Here is a 22,934-nt window from a genome sequence, read left to right on the forward strand (position 1 = left end):
GAGACTCAAAAATTAGAACTACCTTGTACAGCATAATAAACAGTACCACAGGAAAGTACTGCTCAGTAGCTTTCATTTGAATGGTCACACTTTAGGATTTCATCCACAGACTCAAAAGTTTGAACCACCTTGTACAGCATAATAAACAATACCACAGAAAAGTACTGCTCAGTAGCTTTCATTTGAGTGGTCACACTTTAGGATTTCATCCACAGACTCAAAAGTTAGAACCACCTTGTACAGCATAATAAACAGTACCACAGGAAAGTACTGCTCAGTAGCTTTCATTTGAGTGGTCACACTTTAGGATTTCATCCACAGACTCAAAAGTTAGAACCACCTTGTACAGCATAATAAACAGTACCACAGAAAAGTACTGCTCAGTAGCTTTCATTTGAATGGTCATACTTTAGGATTTCATCCACAGACTCAAAAGTTAGAACTATCTTGTACAGCATAATAAACAGTACCGCTGGAAAGTACTGCTCAGTAGCTTTCATTTGAAAGGTCACACTAATGTATTGCAACCACAGACTCAAAAGTTAGAACCAAGGCAACAGAAAATAATCTAGACCTTCTATCTTCTCTTGTCTAGAAGCACTATCCCACTCAAATTAACCGCTAAGGGTGCGTGTTCATAATATATATCATCTGCCCATGAATGTACATAAAATCGTTTAAACATAAACTTAACAAGACATAAACAGCACTAGAAAGAAAGCACTACTTCACTAGCCTTAACTAATCACACTTAAGGATGTCACTGATCAGCCTCAAATCTACATCTCACGCGATACGGTAAAGGGGGCAAAGTAGCTATCCTAAGAAAAGTAGAGGTTACTGTATTTGCTAGTAACTCTTTAAAGATAAACAAAAACAAGGATGTTTTACAGTGGGGGAGTCTGGAAGGTCTTAAACCTTTTGAAGAGTTCAGTTTACAAATAGAACAACAGAAGCAAGCTTTATTTGCATGACCATGCATGTACATAGAGTATCGCGAATTAAAGCTATTTTGAGAAAAAAAATGTAGAAGAACTAAAATTTCATCACATGACAATTAAGCAAGCTGAAATATATCTAATGAATTGCATATTAATACACATTCCTAAGGTGTGCGTGTGAGCGCATTGAATGGTTCTAACAATTCAAACGAAACCTCTTTCAAAGTACTAGTACATCGTACTATTTCGTTTTGGTACTGATTTCGCAAAATGGAATTTTGGCTGTAACGTCTTGGAACTCCTGCTCATCGTAACTCTTGAGACTCTTAACTCAGTGAAGCCGATTTTAAAGCCAGCATGTGACCAAGTTGTTTTTGGCACGATGAAGAAAAACAAATTCAAAGCAGCTTGCGTGAGAAATCATCTTTTTTCTTTGCTTTGTTTTTTTTGTTTTCCGCCCTTTTTGAGTTCGTTTCGTGTTTAAGTTCAAGTTTGGAGTTCCCTTATCTGATGACCGTGCCAAAAAAAGAATCTCCCCTGCCCTTGTACGACCACTATCGGAAATTAATTGTCGTGATTATGTTAAACAGCTTTTATAAATAGCTTGCTAAGCCAAATTTACATTGGAGAAACTCCAGGTGCAATTCTTGAAAGGGTTTTGATATCACTTGTCAACGCGTAAGTGTTGTTTTCATCGAGTTATTGAACCATATATGACTTGGTTCAGACTTAAGCTTGCGGGTGTAAAATCCTTAAATTTTAGTTGTTTAAGAGTGCTCATTGCTCTTTATCTGCGATCTTTAATTATTTGCAAAATTCTCTTTTTATTTTTTTTTTCTTCTGATATTTATCTGTAAAATATACTACGCCGGAAGGTCACTTTTTAAACGGGCATACTAGCTATTAGGAAGGTAACGACGACTACCATGGTAGTGATAATGACAACGTAAAGAAATGTACCACAACGTTCGATGCACTTGCAGAGCTACTATTTTACTGGCAAAACCAAATGCTTCATAGCGTTTCTGTTCCCGAAGTCGTCGTGGCGAGTCTCTAAAAACCTCACTGTCATTATGAAGTAGACGGAAAAAGTGCAAAGTGGAAATGTCAAAGGTTTTATTTATTTATTTATTTTAGTTCCGCTAATGGTAGAGTGCCAAAACATCTTGTGTAAAGTACATGCAAGAGTTGGTGCATGCTTTCGCTCGGAGTAAACTTTTCGTGCCCTTAACTTTCACTTTGAGAACGTAGTTTCTGGTTGTAATACAAGCAAATGGTAAAGTTATGCCCAGTTCAAACGTCACATATAACATGTGCCGAATTTATGCTAGTGTGGAAAATCTTTAACGTTTGAACCTGGCCTTGGGTGTATTATTGAGATGAACGAAGATGTGAAACATGCAAGTACTGAGTTCGGTGCTAAAATAAGAAGCCTTGAGTACCATCACGTAAAATGTACAGCACAATAGCAATCGTTTTAGTGATGACCTCACAGTGTTTCATACACAAACTCCAAGGGCTAGTTATTTAAACGGAGTTTAGCCTGTGTTCAACAAAACCTCGTTCTATGTCATTTTCAGTTTGCCGAACATTTTTTTGCAAACACCATTTATCGTGAACAGTTTCATGAAAGCATGTGGCGTAGACTAGAAAGCATTGAAAATAACCCACTTAGAAAGAGATCTGGAGGTCCAAAGATTTCCTAAACCCCGGTTTAAGTTAGACTTCGTTTAAACAACCGACCCTGAAAATTAGCACAACTTTGCTCGAGCAAATAAACAGTACCACATTAAAGTACTGCTCAGTAGCTTTCATTTGAATAGTCATAATTATTTTAGGACCTCATCCACGGACACAAATGTTTTTGAGCCCGCTAGAATGAACACCCCCACCCAAGCTAATGTTTTCACAAAAACTACTGGACACCGCCACCTCCGCTTGAGCGGTGGAAACTTGTGCCTACCCTGTGAAACCAGAACATTACACCTGATGTTCGGAAGTGTATAGAAGAGAACAGTCAGTTGACATGCACTTGTAGACTGGACTTTGCCTTATTGCTTTTTGATAGTAGCTCGTGATCCATTAATCTAGACCTGTTCCCAAAATGTGAACGACTTAACTGCTTTTTTTCTTTAGTGTGTGGATCACTGACCAGGTACTAAAATGTGAATGGAGAGTTATAACCCTTTTGCCCCAAATAATGGCCACGGTAAAAATTCTCACCCAAAAAAATTAAATTTAGTTTTTTGCAAAATCCTTAGAAGTAAATTCCAAGTATTACCAAAGAGGGTTCATTTGAATGGTAACATCATAGGGTTTTATCCGCAGATTTAAAAGTTAACTACATATACTGAATAAATAGTAAATTGTAAATATCTTATTATCCACTCCCCAGAGGGCTTTTCAGGGATAATTTACAACACTGGTTGGGGGACTTTGCCAGACTGCTTAAGGTGCAGTTTACAAGTACTGAAGGAATGAGTGATGATGCCCCCATACATGAGTGTGAATAGTACTGTGAATAGTACCGTGTGAATGTGCTGCTGAGGAGGTTTCATTTGAATGGTCACACCATAGGGGTTCATCCACAGACTGAACAGAACCACTTTAAGTACTGCTCCGTAGCTTTCATTTGAATGGTCATACTTTAGGATTTCATCCACGCGACCCAAAAGTCAGAACCATCTTTCCCCTACAGCATACTGAAACAGTTTGAAACAGTACCACTGGAATGTACAGATCAGCTTTCTTTTGAATTGTCACACTTTAGGTTTTCATTAAAATACTCAAAAGTTAGAATCCCCTTGTACGGCTTAATAAACTGTACCACAGGGAAGTACTGCTTAGTAGCTTTTATTTGAAGGTTCACACTTTAGGATTTCATCTCAAGTTAGTACCACTTTAGGGGGGAGAATTAAAAGTGTCACAGAAAAGTACTGCCCAGTAGGTAGCTCTTAACTGAATGAATGGTCATCCTTAACTATTCCATTCTAAGGTTAGAATCGCCTCGTACAGAATAATAAATAGAACCATAGGAGATAGCTCTGCTTTACTTTTAACAGTAAATGCAAGTTTGGCTTGACTCGGGTACCTTATAACCCTGTAACGTAGTGATAACCCGCAGGTGCCACCGAGTAAAGTTCTCTTAGAAGTCACTAAAGTACTTAATTAAATTACCACCTTCACTTACGGGCGTTTTGCCGTAGCTTCTCCGCACTGCCGCCGCGACGCACGTAGTCCGTTGTTGCGCTAACTAGTTTGTCTGGCATCCGCACATGGCTCTTAAAGCAGGAAGGAGAGAGGCTTGTGTACGAGACTATGTACAGCTTTTGTTTCCGCTTTCAGTTCGTTGCACGTATCGTTCCGTACTTTGATCTCTTTTAAGTAAATAAGCAAACAGCAATCGTGTTTTTTGAAATTCCAATGTTGACAAAGATCGATGAACTCCTTATCGATATCAGTGTTGCATACTCAGTCAGTAGAGAGAGCTCTGATTTAAACTTCTGTCTGATCCCGGTGTGATCTATAGAAACCTCTCAAACTAGGCCATTAATCCGGCAAAGTCACGTCTAAAAACTCCATAAATGTCAGTTTCTCACGTTACCCCCTTGTAGTTTCTCTTACGAGAACGTTCCTACCACACGAATGCGTTGGAAAAACATTTTGCGAACGTGCCAAGAACAGAAGATGTTGGTGATTATGAGACTTCATTAACGTATCCGTAAACCGATTAAGACAAGAACGCGTTTTCTTCTTTCTTCTTTCTATACAAACATTAACAATGAAATACGCATTGGAATAATTGAATATGTGAACTTGGGAACCGAATATAAATATAATGCAAAGAAGATCATCCCAGTTGAAGGCGCAAATTACGAAGTCGCGAAAAGCAAGGCTGGAGGTTTTCAGGCCTGCCAGGATTCGAACCCTGACCTGTGCGCCCGGGGGGGGGGGTACTCCTGGGAATTCTTGGTGGGGGTGTGCCACCGGGTTCTCAAAATCCTGACCCTATTTCAGACCAAAAATGTCATTTTCCAGACCCGTTTTCAGACCTGGCCTTTAGGTAGAAATTATGCTAGTATTACTTAGATTAGAGCGTAAACAAAAAAATTCCTCAAATTCGTTTCGAATTCTCATATCTCTCTTTCTTTCTTACTCATTTGGAATTGAAACGATAAATACGTTCATACACTCCCATAGTTCCCTCGAAAACCATACCAGACTCCAGACCAAAATGGGCAAAGTGTATGCCCGTTTTCAGACCACAACGGCGCAAAAATCCTACCCGATGGGGCGGTACATACCTATATAGCTTATATAAGGGAGTACCCCCCCCCCCCTCCCCGGGCCTCTGCGATACTGGTGCGAGCCAACTTGCTCGGTAGTAAGCCAACTGTAAGCTGGTGCAGTGATTAAAATTATTCGTAATGTCCCCGGGAAAAATGAAGACAAAATAGAGATAAATGTGGCCTGGGAAACAGTGTAGACTTAAATTTAGCCCCTGATAGAATTTATAAACCAAAAACGTCGATCTTAAACTTCCGTGCTATGAGAATTGTTTTGTTGTTTGCGTCATACAGGAAGTCTTAACGTCTTACATACACAAGGCTCTTTCCTTTTGTAAAGTAATCACTTGGAATACTACTTTATCTTAGTGGTCTTTCCTTTTCGTTTACACTAAATTGTCAGAATTTATGGAACTGAACAGCACTGCTCTTTTGTGTTCATCTTGTACTAAACATCCACCCACAAACCCAAAACCAAGCTAAAACAGCAAAATACCAAGAAAACCGAAGGACTGTTACTAACCAGGATAGAAGCTTCAAGCAAACAACATAACAAACTTTTATATGGAACTACAATAAAATAAGAATGGAATGCTTCTTATTAAGTACTGAAGGTGAATCGCAATGTGTCAAACCGTGTTAAGTTCATCTCCTTGTGGGCCCCGCCCCTCTTGAATGTACGAAGACGAAAGGCAGCGTTCAGGGATACTTAAAGGGGCTGTGTCACGGCAGTCTAGTTCACTTTGTTTAATTTTGCCGGTTGCTCGCTCGCAATCGCTAAATGGAACTTAATTTAAGCAAAGAAATTACATCTAAATGACAAAATCAGAGATTCGAGACAAGCAATTATGTCTCTTGATCATTATTTTTGAAGTTGCAAACAACAGAGATCAACTTTGAAAAACTGTTAGGCTGAACAGTTTTCAAAAACCCTAATTTCAGTCCGTTTCAATCTTCTTCAGTTTTGCCCATCAGTGGCGTCAGTTGTATCTGTTGTGTTATTTTAACCTTCCTTTAATGTTTTAAGCGGTTATTTTTATGTTTCTCTCAGTCTAACGGGCATTTTGTAATTACCTAATTTGGCTGAATTTCGTGACACAGCTCCTTTAAGGCCCTAACAGTGACCGGCATCCAATTTCTCCTTTTAAACCCTTGAGTCCCAAGAGTGACCAACATCAATTTTCTCGTAACAATATCAGTACATAACTAAACGAAAAGTTTATGAGAATAAATAAAATGGTTACCGAAAGGAAAATGCTTTGATGTTTGAACAAATTCTCTCAACTAATTCTGTAAGGAAATTTTGGAGATCAGTTTGGAGAATTTGTATGTGGATCTTGGGGTTTAAAGGGTTAATATCACTGGTTAATTAAACTTAAAGGTCGCGAGAATATAATGCGTGATCCCCAGAGAAATGTTTTAACCAGCTTGTCCAACGTTATGTAATCAGAGCACCACGGGAACTGAACAACTGATTAATTAGACTTGATGATTTTTCCGCAGAAGCAATTATTAGAACCCTTGTAGAATTTCCTTCATAGACTCAAAAGTAAGAGCCTCCTTGTACAGCATAATAAACAGTACCACAGGAAGGTACTGCTCAGTAGCTAGTAAAATAATGTGATTTGTAAACGTTTCAGTAGTAATAAACTCGTTCTTTCTTGATTATGGACCTGATGTGAGTCGCTTAATTTTCAAGTCACTTTAATTTCGCGATTTTCTTTGTATCGCGAAATTAACGTGTCGCGAAAATTTCATGTCATAAGGTATCTGTTTCAGTTTTGGGCGTTTCCCATTTATCCGTTGACTGGCAGACCTCTCCACGAAGGCATGCGGTAAAAGAAACCGCCCTTCAGTTAAAAAAGCCTTGCTTGATGACTTAAGGCCTGAGCACTTGAGATACTTTTGGGAAATTCAGTGTATCTTATTAAGCAGCGACCAACAAACAATTCCTAATCAATTTTTTTCCAAGGATGGAATTCTTGTGAATAAGTGTTCGGTTCAAGGATATTATCATATTCTTCTAAAGTATTATATTATATTATATTAAGCGAACAAGAGTCAGTGGAGAAGCATATATCTGGGAGGGGAGGTTTATAACCGGTCTGGAATTTTTCGTTAACAGTTGGTTGGGCCTATTCCCGACGAAGCTCCTCGTCGCACGCGAGAAAAAACCTCTGGTACCCAGTGAAGGTTGGGCCCAGAACCAGAGCCACTATTACCAGGATTTAATTGTATGCAAAAGCATTTACATTTCAAAGTGGCTCACCTTTACGTATAGTCTTCAATCTGCTTGAAGTAGTTATTTCAATCACCCAAGTCTTTCTCCTTTAGAATGATAAGAACACTTGAGGAATAATCTGAAGAAGAATAGGAAATATTTAATGGAATACAGGAAGAGAATAACTGAAAAAATGAGAAAATAATGCAAATGGAAAATGCTACAATCTCGGAAAAAATTACTTGAGAACGTTTCTCCCTTAATGTGCCCTATACTACGTGTCAAAACTATTTTCAAAACAACTGCTCTGCGGAAACATATCTCCTTGCCCCAGGTCAATGTTGCTTCCTCCAAACGTCCAAGGATCAGACTTTCTTTAGAAGAGACAAGAACATTGCTCCCAGGGGGAAAAGGGGGAAGGGAAGAATCGGTACAGCTACGATGTTTAGGAAAATGCTTACCAAGTGCGCAATTTTATCAAGAGTTTTGTCCAAGATTGTAGATTCCATATTAGCTCAAAAGGATGTTTCTGAGTCCGCGAGAATGAACACCCCCACCCAAGCTAATGTTTTCACAAAAACCGCTGGACAACGCTACCTAATGCCTACCCTGTGAAACCAGAACATTACACCTGATGTGCGGAAGTGTATAGAAGAGAGCGTTGAGTTGACATGCGCTTGTAGACTGGACTTTGCCTTATTGCTTTTTGACAGTAACTCGTGATCCATTAATCTAGATTTAAGAGCACCTAACGTTTGACTGCAAGATATGTACTATGACCTGTTCCCAAAATGTGAACCACTTAACTAATTATCATGGATTAGACTAATGATGCAAGGATGCGACATTTGGTCGACGAACTATGAGATTGCTTTTTTCTGTAGAGTGTGAATCACAGACCGGGTACTAAAATGTGGATGGAGAGCCATAACCTTTTGCCTCGAAAATTATCTGAAGTAAAAAATCTCACACAAAAAAATCAAATATATATTTTTGTAAAATCCTAAGAAATAAATAGTACCATGTGGAAGTATTTCCAAAGAGGTTAGTTTGAATGGTAACATCATAAGATTTTACCCACAGATTTAAAAGTTAGAACTACATACTGAATAGTACTGTGTGAAAGTACTGCTGAGGAGGTTTCACTTGATTGGTAACATCATAGGGTTTTATCCACAGACTAAAAAAGTTATAACGCAAATGTCCTCCCAAAGAGGTTTGATTTGAATGCTAATCATAACTATAACAAAATTCTCAAATCTGATTCGCTATCAACTGCTCTGATTTCAGCCTTAATAGGACAGTACGCGCCATCACACAAGCGCTTAAATGGCTTTTTTTCACTGCTGGCAAAAGAAAGATCTTGTAATTTCTTGTGTTTTGATTTTAAAAAGAGCCTTATATATCATAAATTTTGTTAGACTTATGATTAATTGGTAACAGAACTTCGTGTCGTCCAGTGCGGTCTGTAATCATATACTCGTGATTAAACAAATCGCGATTTTGTTAATACAGAATGAATTGGACTCCACTTAGTCCTGTTACCATTACGAACACTATAGGATTTTGTCGACAGATTTCATCGTTGCATTAGCAGAAAATCGCGTCAAAATTTGTCCTCGTAGCGAAGAAGGCTTTAACCCTTTATGTCCCAAGAGTGACAAACATCTATTTTCTCCCAACAAAATCAATACATAATCAATAGAAAAGGTTGTGAGAATTGATGAAATAATCACCTAAGAGAAAATTCTTTTATCTTCTACCAAATTCTCTCGACTTATTCTTTATGGAAATGTATAGAGACCAGTTTGGAGAATTTATGGATCATAGGGCTTAAAGGGTTAACGTACGACTGTAAATCTTGGTTCGTGACCTACCTTCTGTGGACGTGAACTCTTTCACATCTTTTAAAAGTTTCTCAAAATAAGAAAACAGATTTGGAGAGAGTGGAGACTGGTAGCCAACGTTCAAGGATTTGTGCGCGCGCGTGACTTTAAATCCAGTGTAATACGATTTGTAAACTCTATAATTAGGCGTTTAGACAAGACGATTAATATAAACAAAACAAAAAGCTTATTATTTTCCAACGGGCAAGTGGAATCCTCTTTTTACTTCTTATCTTAGTCCATACTGTCTTGCGCTCTGTGCATAGAATCTTTCGGGTCCTTTCCCATCACTTATTCTTGGTTGAAGCCGAAATTATAACAATGTTGTTGGCTTTCTTAAGGTATGCGCAAAATTGCTGTTTTCGCGGTTTTTTGCTATGTAAGGAAAAAGTTTATATCTCGCCGATCCTCCAGAAAAAAATATACGAACTTGTAAACCTAAATCGCTCTGAGTCAGGAAACGTTTGAATATAGATTTGTTATGGCAAAAGATACGAGGAAGACCAGTTTAATTCATACAACTACTACCATTGTCCTCCAGCTCCCTAGACCTTTCTTTGTTGATATTTAAGTTTTGCAGTGTACTTAGGAGGGTCGACTACTTGTCTTTGAATGAAAGTAAGGCAAACAACCGGAAACGTAATTTTTATAATATAGAATGAACATGAGTGTCTTAACGCAACTGTCAGGGCTTGTTGTTGGTTGCAAACCCCTGCCAAATTGACCCGTCTTTTTCAGAAAAAAAAAGCAGATGAAATTTTGTATTGTATGCGCTTTCTGAAAGAAAATGAATGAGAAAGCCACATCAAAGTTCGGTCTTTATGCAAGGATTTGTAGCATGTTCACCTTTATAAAGAACAGATTTGATTTGAGTGGTCACACTTAAGGATTCATCCACTGATCACCAAATTAAAACCACTTTACACAGCACTAATAAACAGTACCACGGCAAAGTACTGCTCAGAAGATTTCATTTGAATGGTCACACCTTAAGACCTTATACAATACTCGATGATTAAAACCACCTTCAGCGTAATAAACAGTACCACATGAAGGAAAGCATTACTCGGCAGCTTTCATTGGTGGTCAAATGTTGGGGTACGTTATCGACTCATCAACTTTGTACACCACAACAACAAAAAAAGTACCCTTACTGCTAGTAGCATCGCGTACTGGAGATGGGAACGCAATCCACAGTCTGAGCTACAATCTTGGACAAAATAAATGGAAAACCTAGACCCCCCCTTCCCCCCAAATCAAGGATGGGAAAATGGCGCGTTTTTGCCCTTCGCGCGCCTTCATCCTTGATTTGGGGGCGATGGGGGTTTGCTGTTCCATTTTATTTTGTCCAAGATTGCAATCTTGGACAAAATAAATGGAAAACCTAGACCCCCCCTTCCCCCCAAATCAAGGATGGGAAAATGGCGCGTTTTTGCCCTTCGCGCGCCTTCATCCTTGATTTGGGGGGGATGGGGGTTTGCTGTTCCATTTTATTTTGTCCAAGATTGTAGCGCTGCCAAATTTACTATGTCTATACACTATACCAGATAACTGTCATGTCGTAAAAGCTATCCGACATAATAAGAAGAAAAAGACCTTTATTTTGACACGATAATAATAAAAGCTTACAAGCTTGTGGGGTCGTGTGTAAAAAATAAAGAAGTCTATCAACTTTAAAAGAAAATTTAAAAAATGAGTAATAAAACAGTTAGCGTCATGTTTGTACACTATTTACAATAAAACGATAATTATAAGTTAACAAAGTCATCATTTCGATGCCGAACAAATGAAGCTGAAACAACGTTGAACTTAAAGTCCCTGAAATAAGTTTTTGTTTTCAATCGAGTCGAATATAGTGCAAGCACTTTTTCACTCTGCGCCCAACTGGTGCCACAGAAACCCGGTATTCAATCTACAAAGACCCAGTTTTATGATCGGCGCGGCGCAACTTCGCTCCTAGGGCCTGTTTCTCGAAAGTCCCGGTAACTTTTCGGGCCCGAAATCAAAAATTCAAATCGAAATAAAAAGAATAAGAGCGCGGCTCCTGTCAAGCAAACTACTCCATTTTGTTTCTTTAACTGATAGTTTTATCATGTTAGATGCAAAACTATTGAAACCTCGATCTTTAATGGAAACCGAGACAGCTTACCGGGCCCGCTAATTGTCGGGACTTTCGAGAAACGGGCCCCTGGCCCGTTGTAGAAACGGCGTTGAGATTATAGTTCTCATATGTGAAAAGAAGCCCTATCCTATATGATTTTTATGTCGGCGCAAAAGCTCTCAGTTATATAGTGTAGACAAAGCATGGGTAAGGTAATTCTACGTCTTTGCTTTGATCTGAGTGACAAACAGTAATTTTTTTCTGATAATATTCATACATCACCAAGAAAAAAGGTTCTCATGGATGATAAAATGATCACCAAAGGGAAAATACTTTGATCTTTATCATATTCTCTCAGCTCATTCTTTAAGAAAATGTGTGGAGATCAGTTTTGAGGATTGTTATGTTGATATCAGAGCTTAATTAAAGGGTTAAACAATGACATTTTCACCTGCTAATGAAGGAAAGAGATTTTCTTAATCAACCAAATTTTAGATGACTGAAGCTCTTCGCCTGTCTGTTTAAATGGAAAAATCTTTCAAATTGAGATTAATGAGCTTCTCAAAAGGGCTTTAACAAAAAATCCAAAGTCCATTTTCGAGAGTAGAAAGTTCTAGATAATTAAGTGTCTAGAGGGCGTGTTGAATCGTGGCAATACTTTTCCGTTGGTAGACATGTTCCTAAACAATTAAAAAATATTACCATGCCGGTCGGAATTTGGGGTTGGTGGTTCAAAATTGATGATCTGAGGAGTCATTTTTTTTCCGAGGAAAATGACGGGTTGGAGGTTGTGTTGGGTGGGGTATTGGGTCAAGAAAACTTCATGTTCAATACTACGTCATATCGTATCAATAAAGGGAGTGCCCTTTCTGGGTCACACTCGAAAATTTAAAATCGATTTTAACCTCTACCGAAAGTACCGCCCGTCACTGTGACGTCATCGTTTTAAAGTTTAATCAACAACTTTGACGCTTAACTTGTGGAAGAGGAAAGATTCGTTCAAGGCCAGAGATTTCAGGAACGCGAACACTTTTCGTAGAGATTGTTGTGCGGTATGTGGTTGTGCTAACTTGTGAGTCTGTGAGCAAGTCCTTAAGATAAGTGTGACCTTTTAGAGAGAACTTATAAAAAAATATCTTCTTACTTTTTTGCTCACTACTGTTGATTCTGTCAATAAACACCAGAAACACATAAAATCTTACTACTCAAATACACCCTTCTTCAAAGAATCTTTCACGTGGGACTTTGTTTGGTTTTAAGTTTTAAGAGACAAAACCTGACATTTTTTTCAGCCCGCCCGGGGCCGGGGGGCAATCCCTTAATTATTTGGCCTAAACGGGTATGTAGCGCTAAACGAACAGGATATGGTTTGTAGGGTCTCGAGTCTTAAACAGGGCATACAATTTCACTATTCAGGGGCACCCAACGACCGGCTTCTGTAAAATATTTGTTCGGAGAAGCAAATATTGCCTAGAATTTTCTATCACTTGAGGACGGCTTAAAATTTTTTAGATGACCATTCCATGACATGTACAATTTTCGAAGCTGATCTAATAAATTACCTACCATTTTCTGAAGTTTAATTTTTCACATTTTACTCCCAGGGTTAGGCTATTTTTCGTAGAAAAAAGGAAACCTAAAATTTTCGGGTTCAAGAATGTGGTGGAGAGAGGAATCAGGAAAGTTCTCACTTTGTTAGTATGTTAAACTGCGGGTAAAATTTTCGGGAAAATAATACTGAAGCCCTTGCAATTTCGAAAAGACTCAAGTTCCCCTAGGATGACCGAACAGATACAAATTTTATTGCGTCGCTTAGAAGAGATCTAAAAGTATTCTGGATAGCCTAAAAAGTGTTTTTAGTGCGTTAAGGAGGAAACCGTCGTCGGGAACAAAAGTTAATATTGAACATTTGTTGTTCGTAGGTATACATGAGCAGGAGTTCTCAGCAAGCGCTGCTGAACTTTTCAGAGGAGATTCCCGACTTAACTTGTCAATTAAATTACTAGCACATTGTTTGGCGCTTAATATTACAATATAAACTCTATCAATTTTTTATGAAATGATGCAAGCTTATCAACACCAACATTTTATTTTCAAAAATCTAATTTCATGATGTCAGTACGTAATTCTGAATGCAAAACGAAACGATTTAAGGCGATGAAATAAGGTCTGTTGTCTTAAACAGGGTAGAGGAATGAGCAAATTTTGTCATAAACAGGATTAGGATTTGAGGACCCTACCCAAACGTTTCTTGAGTACTTTCTCCTCTCCCCCGTTAACGAGCAATCTTTCCCGTATGATAATACTGGCTCCTTGTCACATCATAAATCAAGGCGACATGCTCTTTAAGTGGACATTTCCGTTTACAATGAAGACCTGCGTCACTTTTCACTTCCACCAATAGCCTAATCCCCACCGGGGGGTTACTCAACAAATGTTTATGCGGAGAGGCTCTGCCCCCAGGTCCAACCCATTACTCTTTAAAATACCATCATTCACGAAAAAGGTACCCCTTTCGTATACCTTCTATTGAAGAATGGCACCCCTTTCACATACTTTGTATAGAACTTTGCATCCCTTTTAGCTGCTGTAAATGCACTGTCTTTTATATGGGAATCAATCACAAAAATTCAACGTTTTCTCGACTTTTTAAAGCCAAAAAGTTCATCTGTCAGCTCCTTTACAGACCCAAATGACAGATTTCCTTACCCTTTTAAATACCTGAAGCCTGAAAAAGATGCCCCCTTCACAGGAAAAAATAACAGATTCCCAGTTTTGGATATTTTAGGGTATTTAAAGAATACCCACAAAAATCCCAAATTTGGAAGAGTGAGACAAGTCCCAATCAGGGAACTTGGTTGGGAATTCCCTCGATGGGACTTGGCTCACTTTGCCAAATTTGGGATTTTTATGGGTATTTTTTAAATACCCTAAAATATTCAAAAATGGGAATCCGTTATTTTTTTCTGTGTTTCGAGCGGAGCCTCCCCGTATTGTCCATCATAGGTAGTGCCCCCCCCCCCCCCCCCCCACCCCAGCCTAATTTCTCTGGGTGATAGTAAGGAGATGTCTGATCTTAATAATCACTCAAGAAACTGCACAGTCTCTTGTAATTAGAACTGTAGTAGTTAAATCGTTTTAATTTTAAACCATATTTTTTGCGCGCGGTTTTAGGTCTTGCATGCCGCCAGCCCGTATTTTTTTGCTCCTTTGTCGGCGAGTTCGAGTACATGCAGGTTCATTGTCGATAAGCTAAACTTCACTCCTCGAATAACAAACGTGATGTAGATAAAACATCTAGTGGTATAAATTTAATTTACGAGAATGCTGGTCAAATATCAATGGATATCAATACCGCTCGGTTAGATACGATTGAGGGGTCAAAGTGATATCTCGCAATTTTAAGTCAAATTGCATTTATCAAGACTTGCATATGGACCATATTGGCACAAGTATTTCCGTTCGTATTTAACATTTCAATTTTCATTAACAGTACCAGTGGGGAAATAATAAAGTCAATTAATTGAACGAAAAATATTCGAAGCCCGTGAAGAGAGTTTAACAACAACTTGATTACTGCCGCTGATTTCATCGTTTAACTCGATAAAGTAAAGAGATCTTAGAGCAAATCTGCAGGATTTGAAAGGACGAAATTCTCGAAATGGGGCGATTAATGGAGATCTCTTGTGTGATAAGGTAGAATCTGATCTATGGCTTGATTGTTTTAAATAGTTGTCGTCGTTTAAACTTAATTTTCTTCTAAGGGGCCTCTGGATGTAACAACAATCGTCGCGATTGTTTTGCAACATAAATAAACACAAATCATCAGTAAAACATGTTAAGAAGTGAAAAGTAAGCTAGTTATCTTTCCTGCGGTACGTATCTCATGTCAAGGGCTATCTTCGCATCTTAGCGTTCGTTTCTCCCATACCAAGATAGAGAGTAGATTATTATAACAATATCGTACTTAAGGTGAATTTCCCACGATGGTCAACGAGTTAAGAAAATCAAAAACTCTTGTAATTTGTCAAAAATGGCTACATCCTAGAGATTTAAGAGAACAAGTCCGCCCCTAAGTTTGTCGGCCTGTCTGAACTGGCGTAATCTGTACAATCTGCCGATTACGGTTGACCACGTGTGAGTATATGTTTTCGGAAAAAATAGAGAGACAAAACACGCACGAACGTGCTTTTATGCAAAATTTTCTTTTTTGTTTTCTTCGCGTCCGGGTTGGCTGTAAGCCTAAAAGCGGTGCATGAGGGTCCTTCGGGACGTTTAATGGGGTGTTCCGTCACAGGATCTTACAGGCGCGTGTCCGCAATTAACACGTTTAAATGTTTTGAAAAAATATCCATGAAATGCTTGCATGAGGATAGGTGATTTTCGCTATCCAAATCGAAAGTACTTAATACCGGATATTATGGGCACCCCTTTGACGCTTGAAACCTTGAAATAAATCTGATGGACCATGTGAGAAAGCTGCTTTTAAATCGACCTAAACCTACCAACAGACAATTGTAGAGTACACTGCGAAAGCAAGAAACGGAGTAGAGATTTTTATCCTTTTAACCAAACTGAGAAAAGGAAAATAGATCTTCTTGTTTCTGGGTTAGGCGTCTACGATTCATCCACTTGAAAATATCACTAAATCCTGATATGTGGTATTTAAATTGCTTTGGTATCAACTTTTTAACCTAAGAAAGGTTTTAAGCTAATCGGGATATTCCTAAAGGCTTATTATGGAGCGCCATTTGGAATTAGGAATGTGAGCTATCCCATTAGTAACATTTCGTCGTGAGAAAATTTTGAGGACCTCTGTTTAGGCCAAGTGAAAAATGACAAGACAGCAACAGAACCTGGACGCCACCTAAGAAGCCTAATCATCTACGCCATCTAAGAGTGAGATGAAAATTAAGCAAGAATTCGCTGTTCTAGCGTTGATATGAACATACAGGCTATCGTTATGCAAAGTCGAAGAACGGAACGATATGACATTATTTACTTTGATAAGATTTGAGTGATTGGAAACCTGCTTTCACTTAAGTTTTATCTGAACATCAATTGAAAGAGGCACAACTTTAAAAGACAACTTTCCCCGGATGGCTGATAAGCATGTCTTGCCCAGGGGCAAACACAAATTAGCTGTTTTTTAGCGCGTTCTCGTGAACTACCCAGAAAAATTCTTAATCCAGTCTCAATGCAAAAATGTGAAAAAGTTAGATTTTGTCTTTAGATACCATTCTCACCGGAAATTGCCTTTATAAACACAAACAGTAATTTTCATTGCGTGATAACCTCACGAGAAAGAGCAAAAAAATGCCGGCGTTTCGAGACTATTTTGGACGGTAGTTAAGCTCTTATTCTAAGATAAGTTTATCACGTCCCTTTATGGATTGGCTGTGCCAAGCTATTGGTGATCATACATGTGAAATAAAAAACTTGTTTCTAAAACTGGAGAACCTTTTTTGGTAACTTCGAAAACATCAATGCTTTGTACCCCCCCGTCCCCCTCCCTCCCAAACTGAAAAAAAAAAACTATCGGGAAACCCTTATAAGGTGAATGGCCTGTGATACAAAGCAATACGCTTTTAAGTTTCGCTCACCTTAAGAGGAAGGTTTTTTTCACATCCACAGATGCAACGGAGTTTTGTATGCTCGTATAAGTCGTCAACAGAGCCTCTGATCAGCCAGCGATTAGTCTGTTCAAAACCTGTCAAACAATTGATACAAGCCAATTCTTGTCGGCCTCTTTATCCGCTCAAACCAAGCCAGCTTATTGGCGCTTGTTACCACAGACGTTTGATAAATGCAGATATATCTCTCTTTCTCTGCAATCCATATAAGGTCTAATATCGATCTTCAATCATCTAACCTTGTATTACGCTTCTCTCTTTCGAATCGGCTGTTGGTGAAATTCTAATGTGTGACCATCGACTAAAACTACAGAGCTCTATCTTTCTGTTAAACTGTTTACCCCACCGAGCTATACAAAGTGGTCCTAAACAACTTTTTTAGCCTTGGGTTGAAATACAAATTATAAACAAGCATGCAAATTAGAATGGAAGCTTTTAAGTAGCACTTTTCAGTGGTATGTCTAATATGCGCAGGGCTATTTGGATAAAATCGCAGACTGTGATCATTCAAATTTTATTCACAAAAAAAAGGTTTCTATTGGTGGTAACCATTAAAAGCTACCTTTAAACGCAAAGTCTGACAAATTTTGTCATTTTTTTTTTGTTTACTGTTTGCATTAAGTAGACAGTTGTCCGATGCATACAAGAGCTTTAAACTGCTCTTATCCTATAAACGTCAAGTTTCTCTCCGACACTGAATTACACATCGAGAGTGAAAAGGTCATAACTGGTTATCTCGGTTTTTGAGACCTCCACTTTTCCGAATAGATAATTCAGTCTTTGTTTGTTTTATCACAAAATAGCTAGTCTTTAATCTGATTCGTGTCATTTTATAAACGGAAGGTTCTTTCGCGAGGTGGTCACTGACTAATCAGTCATCAAGGTTTTCCTGGGATCTGAAGGAAGTCAAAGTAAAAGCATAGCAAAGGTGTCTAAACATCGCTGCATGCCATTTTAGTTAACAGTTTGCCAGCTGAACAAAGTGGGCTTTTTTACAGGTTACCAAACATTTTTTTTTTTGTGATATCATCGACAACGCCAATCAGGTTGATATGATCTCAAGTTATCTGAACAACAAAACAAAAGTTACTACGTGATGTTAATCGGTTTGTTTTTTCATTTGCACGCGCAGTGATTCAATATGGGTATACACTCGAGCCCCGCTTTACCGACACCCGCTTGACACAGACAGCTTGTTTTTACGGACAGTTTTCCTTGTCCCTAGCTCTTCTCTAAAATTCAACCCGCTTAATACGGACAGCCCGTCAATACGGACACTTAGTATGTCCCCCTTAGTTTCCGTATAACGTTGTTTGACTGTATCAACCTGGAAGCTGACCATCTCAAACTGTGGTCGAAATCCTTCATCATGCGTGCATAGAAGTTCAAGGCTACACACGTCGGTTTCATTTGATCTTAATCCTGATCGTGTTTTGCTTTACCCGGACTGGAATTTTCAAACATTTGTCAGATTTAAACTCGGTGCTTCTATAAGATAAAGATACGTAGCTTACCTTTTCAACACCCAATAGGTACAGTTTCCAACTAGCAAATGTACCGTTTTTCGTGAAGGACGTGAGAGACACTGCCTTACCGGAAAGAAGTGGTGATAAATTTAATGGCTCGGTATTTAAGTAATGAGCCATTTCATTAGGGACTGTTATATTTATTTGGATTGTCAATCAAGCTATATTGGCACGTTAAATATTATGTCTGTCGCTAAAACTCGCTAATTCTGCGGTCAGAATGGTCATCATGAAGAGACAACGAAAATCACAAGTCAGGGCGCCCATGACTTCCGTCAACCGTTTTGTGGAAAACGAAGGCCTAGATTTTCCGCCTAAAACTGTTGTCCCTTTCATTAAATGCAATTATAATTACCCCAAAAGCCTGAAAACATCTGATGTTAGAACGAAAAAGTTGCTAGAATGTGACGCTGTTCTGGATTGATCGTTCGCATAGACGTCCAGTATTGGGCGTTGTTTGCTACAATGCCTTTATTTCAGTCGCACAAGCAATCAACGATTGTGGTTTTCAACTCCTTGCCATTCCTGATGCTTAGTGGAGCAAATATTTTGTTTTCTAGAACAAACTGATGTAGTAATTACACAAAAAACCGTAACTGAATAACGCTTCAGTCAGAAAAAGAAAAAGAAAAAAGGCGGGAAACCAAATGCTACGATTGGTCTGCCTGCGCACCATAAATTTTTCTATTAACAAAAAGAAAGAATCTTTGCAATTAATACAGTTCATCGGGTATTAAAAATGTGAAAGAAAGTTTTTTGAGAACTACTAGACCGTTCTTTAAAAAAAAATTTAAGGGAGCTAGCAGGCGGAAATCGAAGTGTCAATAGCAGGTTAAACTTGTGAGCAATATTCTGACCATAAACAAAAAACAAACCGTTTTATCCATTATTATCAACAGCTCGTTATCTATCTCGAATTGATGTTTAAGCTAAGCTCTATTTTTACTTCGTTTTTATTATTTTTTTTTTTCTTGACTGTTAGCCGGGAAAGTACATTAGTAAGACCATTAAAGGCTGCCGAATCATTTTGGTGTCACATAAGTGCACGCAAATCAGAAACTTTAATTGGCCAAACAAACTTTTCTTGACAAATAAGTTGAATGTTATGTCGGACTGAATGTCATTATAGCAAAAAAATTCAAGTTGGATTCCATGTACATTTAAACGGTCCAATTTTTTTGTTTTCAAGGTAGAAATTCAAACAACTAGGCTGAAAATGTTAGTAGGTCATCAAAAACTAAAAAGTGGTGACGAACCGACTGAGGAATTTGTTTTTCTTTCTTTTTCGTAGAAAGTTTAAGTCATGATGACACGAGCAAACTAAGGAGAACTTTCTGCCTACATATAATTTCGGGGCTGTTAAGATAGACAGAGGAAGATCTTAGCACTATTTCAAGAGGTTAGTACAAAAATTACAATACTTTACAAAAGTAAGAAAAAATAAAACAACTAATTACATAAATAATCAGAGGTGAAATGTGCACAGTAACCAATGGAGTTTAGGCTGGTGTAGACATTTAAATAAAACTACACGTCACCCCGCCATCATTTTAATCATTCTAGCGCCATATGTTTTTTTGCATTCAGTTTACTTGCAAAAAATTGTACTTGTTCCTAGCCCTAGGATCTTGGGGTTTAGGCTGGTGTAGACATTTAAATAAAACTACACGTCACCCCGCCATCATTTTTATCATTCTAGCGCCATATGTTTTTTTGCATTCAGTTTACTTGCAAAAAGTTGTACTTGTTCCTAGCCCTAGGATCTTGGAGTTTAGGCTGGTGTAGACATTTAAATAAAACTACACGTCACCCCGCTATCATTTTTATCATTCTAGCGCCATATGTTTTTTTGCATTCAGTTTACTTGCAAAAAGTTGTACTTGTTCCTAGCTTTAGGATCTTCCTAGCTGAAAGATAGGAAGATCCTAGCACCATGTAAACTGCTTTCGCTAGGAAGATCCAAGTACTAGGGACAAACCAGACAAAAATGGCGGAGGTTCGTTCAGTGGGTAATCTTTAATCTTTAATTCCTTAGTCTCTACTTGGTCTCCACACGGACCGAAATTTCTGCATGTGAACTCAACGAAACGTTTTTCCGCCTTCTAGGATCTTCCTCCCTCCATGTACTGAACAGACCCTTAATTTGTTTTTAGAAAGGTGACGACTTTCTGCTTCACTCCTAACAGTGCCCATAAAGAAAAATTCACAAAATTTCAAATTTCAAATGTCTTTAAACAGCATCGTGCAAAGCAATATGTTAAGCCACGAAAGTGTGATCCATATAAATATTGTTTTCCTTTCCGAATCGCGGGGGACTGGAATAGTCTACCAGACCTACCAGGGTCTATTATTGATGCTGGGAGCCTTAATATCCATTAGTTGTCCATCTGTTGTTTTTGTTGTTCATACGTGATCCAATTTATATTTTGTAAGTAGTTTATTTTTAATTGTCCTATTTTACACATTTTATATTTTATATAGCTTATATCTGTTTTATATTTTTATTTAGGGAAACGTCATAGGGTCAACCTCTAGTTTTCCTTTTCATGATGTTTTATAATTTTATTTTCCTCATCTTAAAAGAATACGTTAGTTCTACCAAAGAGGTTATATTTCAATAGTAAAATAATGAATAGGATCTCTTGGGCTGAATGACGAGAAATCTCACTATAAATTGCTTTAAGAGTGAAAGAGTAATGTACACATGTTTCGAAAGAGAAACAAAAGGAAACGTATTTAAAAAAGTACAAAGAAACGTTATCCACTCAGAGTACAAGAAACTACAGAACCCGGTAGTGGAAATATAATGTACTTTATTTCGCATAGGCAACCGACCGTTTTCATCTACCGACAGTTATTTCGCAGACTTATCAGGCCTTGGCGTGCAACCAGCCTATTTTCAGAGTTTTTACGTACCCCGCCTTTTTTTTCCGCTTTAATCGTGATAAAAGCGGTTCTTTTCGTGCAAGTAGCCCGGCATTTCCCAATTCATCATGACGCATATCCTACATGCGTTTTTTTTTTTCTGTGAGAAAGTTGATCAACATTGTCAGACACGTCCGTCTCACTGTTTTTATTATGACGAAAGCAGAATACTTAAAATATAAAGGCGGACATTTCGTGTAAATGGCCTATTTTCAGTTCGCTTTTATGTATCACCTATCGCTGTGTTTTTTGAAGATAGGTGACCGACCGTTTTCAGTTTTCCGCCTGTAGTTTTTCGTTACGATGAAAGCTGGTTAAGCAGTCCTTGCCGTGCATGTCGCCTGTTTTCCACGCTTTTATGCTTACCCCGCGTTTTGTTCCCGTTAAAGGATTCGGTGGATTTGAATACCAAGAACAATTACCAAAAAGAAAAAAAAACCTTCCGTAATATCGACACCAAAAACACTTACCTAAACGGCGCCTTTGAAAACGGGACAAAGTGTGTACAAATGAAACAGGTTTTTCTTTGTAAGAATTTATCGTGCGTGGTAGCCCTGTTTAAATGAGAAGTTTTGATGACAAGGATATTCAGTTTTTAAGCCTGTGTTTAGCATCGTGCTGAATCATTTTCGTCGACTACACATGTCATTGTTTGGTTGCTCTACAGTAGGTCGTTTAACAGGCACCTGTTTAAACTCCCCCTACTGTTGTTGTTTAGAGAGATTTTTTACGTGAGGAAACCTTTTGTCAGTTGCATACTACACATTTACAGAAAACAAAAAAGCAAAACGAAAAACGAGGATCAGAACTGAAAATCTGAAGGAATGAAAGTACACAATCTAACTCTCTAATCTCGGTGGCATTTTGGTGCTGTTTACTTCCCTTTTAACCTCAGATTATTCATGGACTATCATGATGAAGCTCTCTTAGCTTTGACTCTGTTGAAAAACATCTTTACAATGTGACTAATTAAATGAAATCTCTTGAACTAAACTTTCACTTTATGGGAGATACTTGTTTTTTTAGTATTTTACAAAATGAAATTTGGATGTTTCCATTTTGTGGTTTAGACTGAGAACTGGCGTTGTTTATAACACGTTCGGGGGTGTTAAGCGGAAGTATTTTTTCTTTTGCCTGTTGGCGAAGGGCTTTATCACGCTATTTGTTCATATTTGCTATCTTTGAAATGCTAAAATGTGTCTTTGCATCAGTTGATTCTGAAAACAATGGTCTAATATTATTATTAGAATATATATTTTAACAATGATTGAAACTGTTTCCTGTCCTCTGTTCCTACACAAGGATGCGATGGGTTGAAAATTGCAAAAGTTAGGTTAACTTTTTCAAGTTTTAATGCTATGCCTGCAGCTGAAATCATTAAAAAAATGACTATTGCTCCCTTATGAAGTTGCCCT

General features: G+C 38.1%; 1 protein-coding gene across 3 annotated transcripts in view; it reads right to left on the reverse strand.

The window, feature by feature from the left end:
- LOC140922718 (sonic hedgehog protein-like) overlaps positions 1-18,697 on the reverse strand; it is a 37,324-nt gene extending 18,627 nt beyond the window's left edge. The window contains exons 1-2 of one of the 3 annotated variants that reach the window (XM_073372726.1): positions 18,583-18,697; positions 7,497-7,587 (exon numbers count right to left, since the gene is read on the reverse strand). The gene's annotated coding sequence lies outside the window, so the exon portion shown is untranslated. Of the gene's footprint in view, positions 1-4,131; positions 4,404-7,496; positions 7,588-17,038; positions 17,145-18,582 lie in introns of those variants that run through there. The other 2 variants (XM_073372727.1, XM_073372729.1) reach the window with 2 other exon arrangements.
- Positions 18,698-22,934: the final 4,237 nt, after the last annotated feature.

The sequence above is a fragment of the Porites lutea genome, chromosome 13 (assembly GCF_958299795.1).
Source record: "Porites lutea chromosome 13, jaPorLute2.1, whole genome shotgun sequence".
NCBI classification, from domain to species: Eukaryota; Metazoa; Cnidaria; class Anthozoa; order Scleractinia; family Poritidae; genus Porites; species Porites lutea.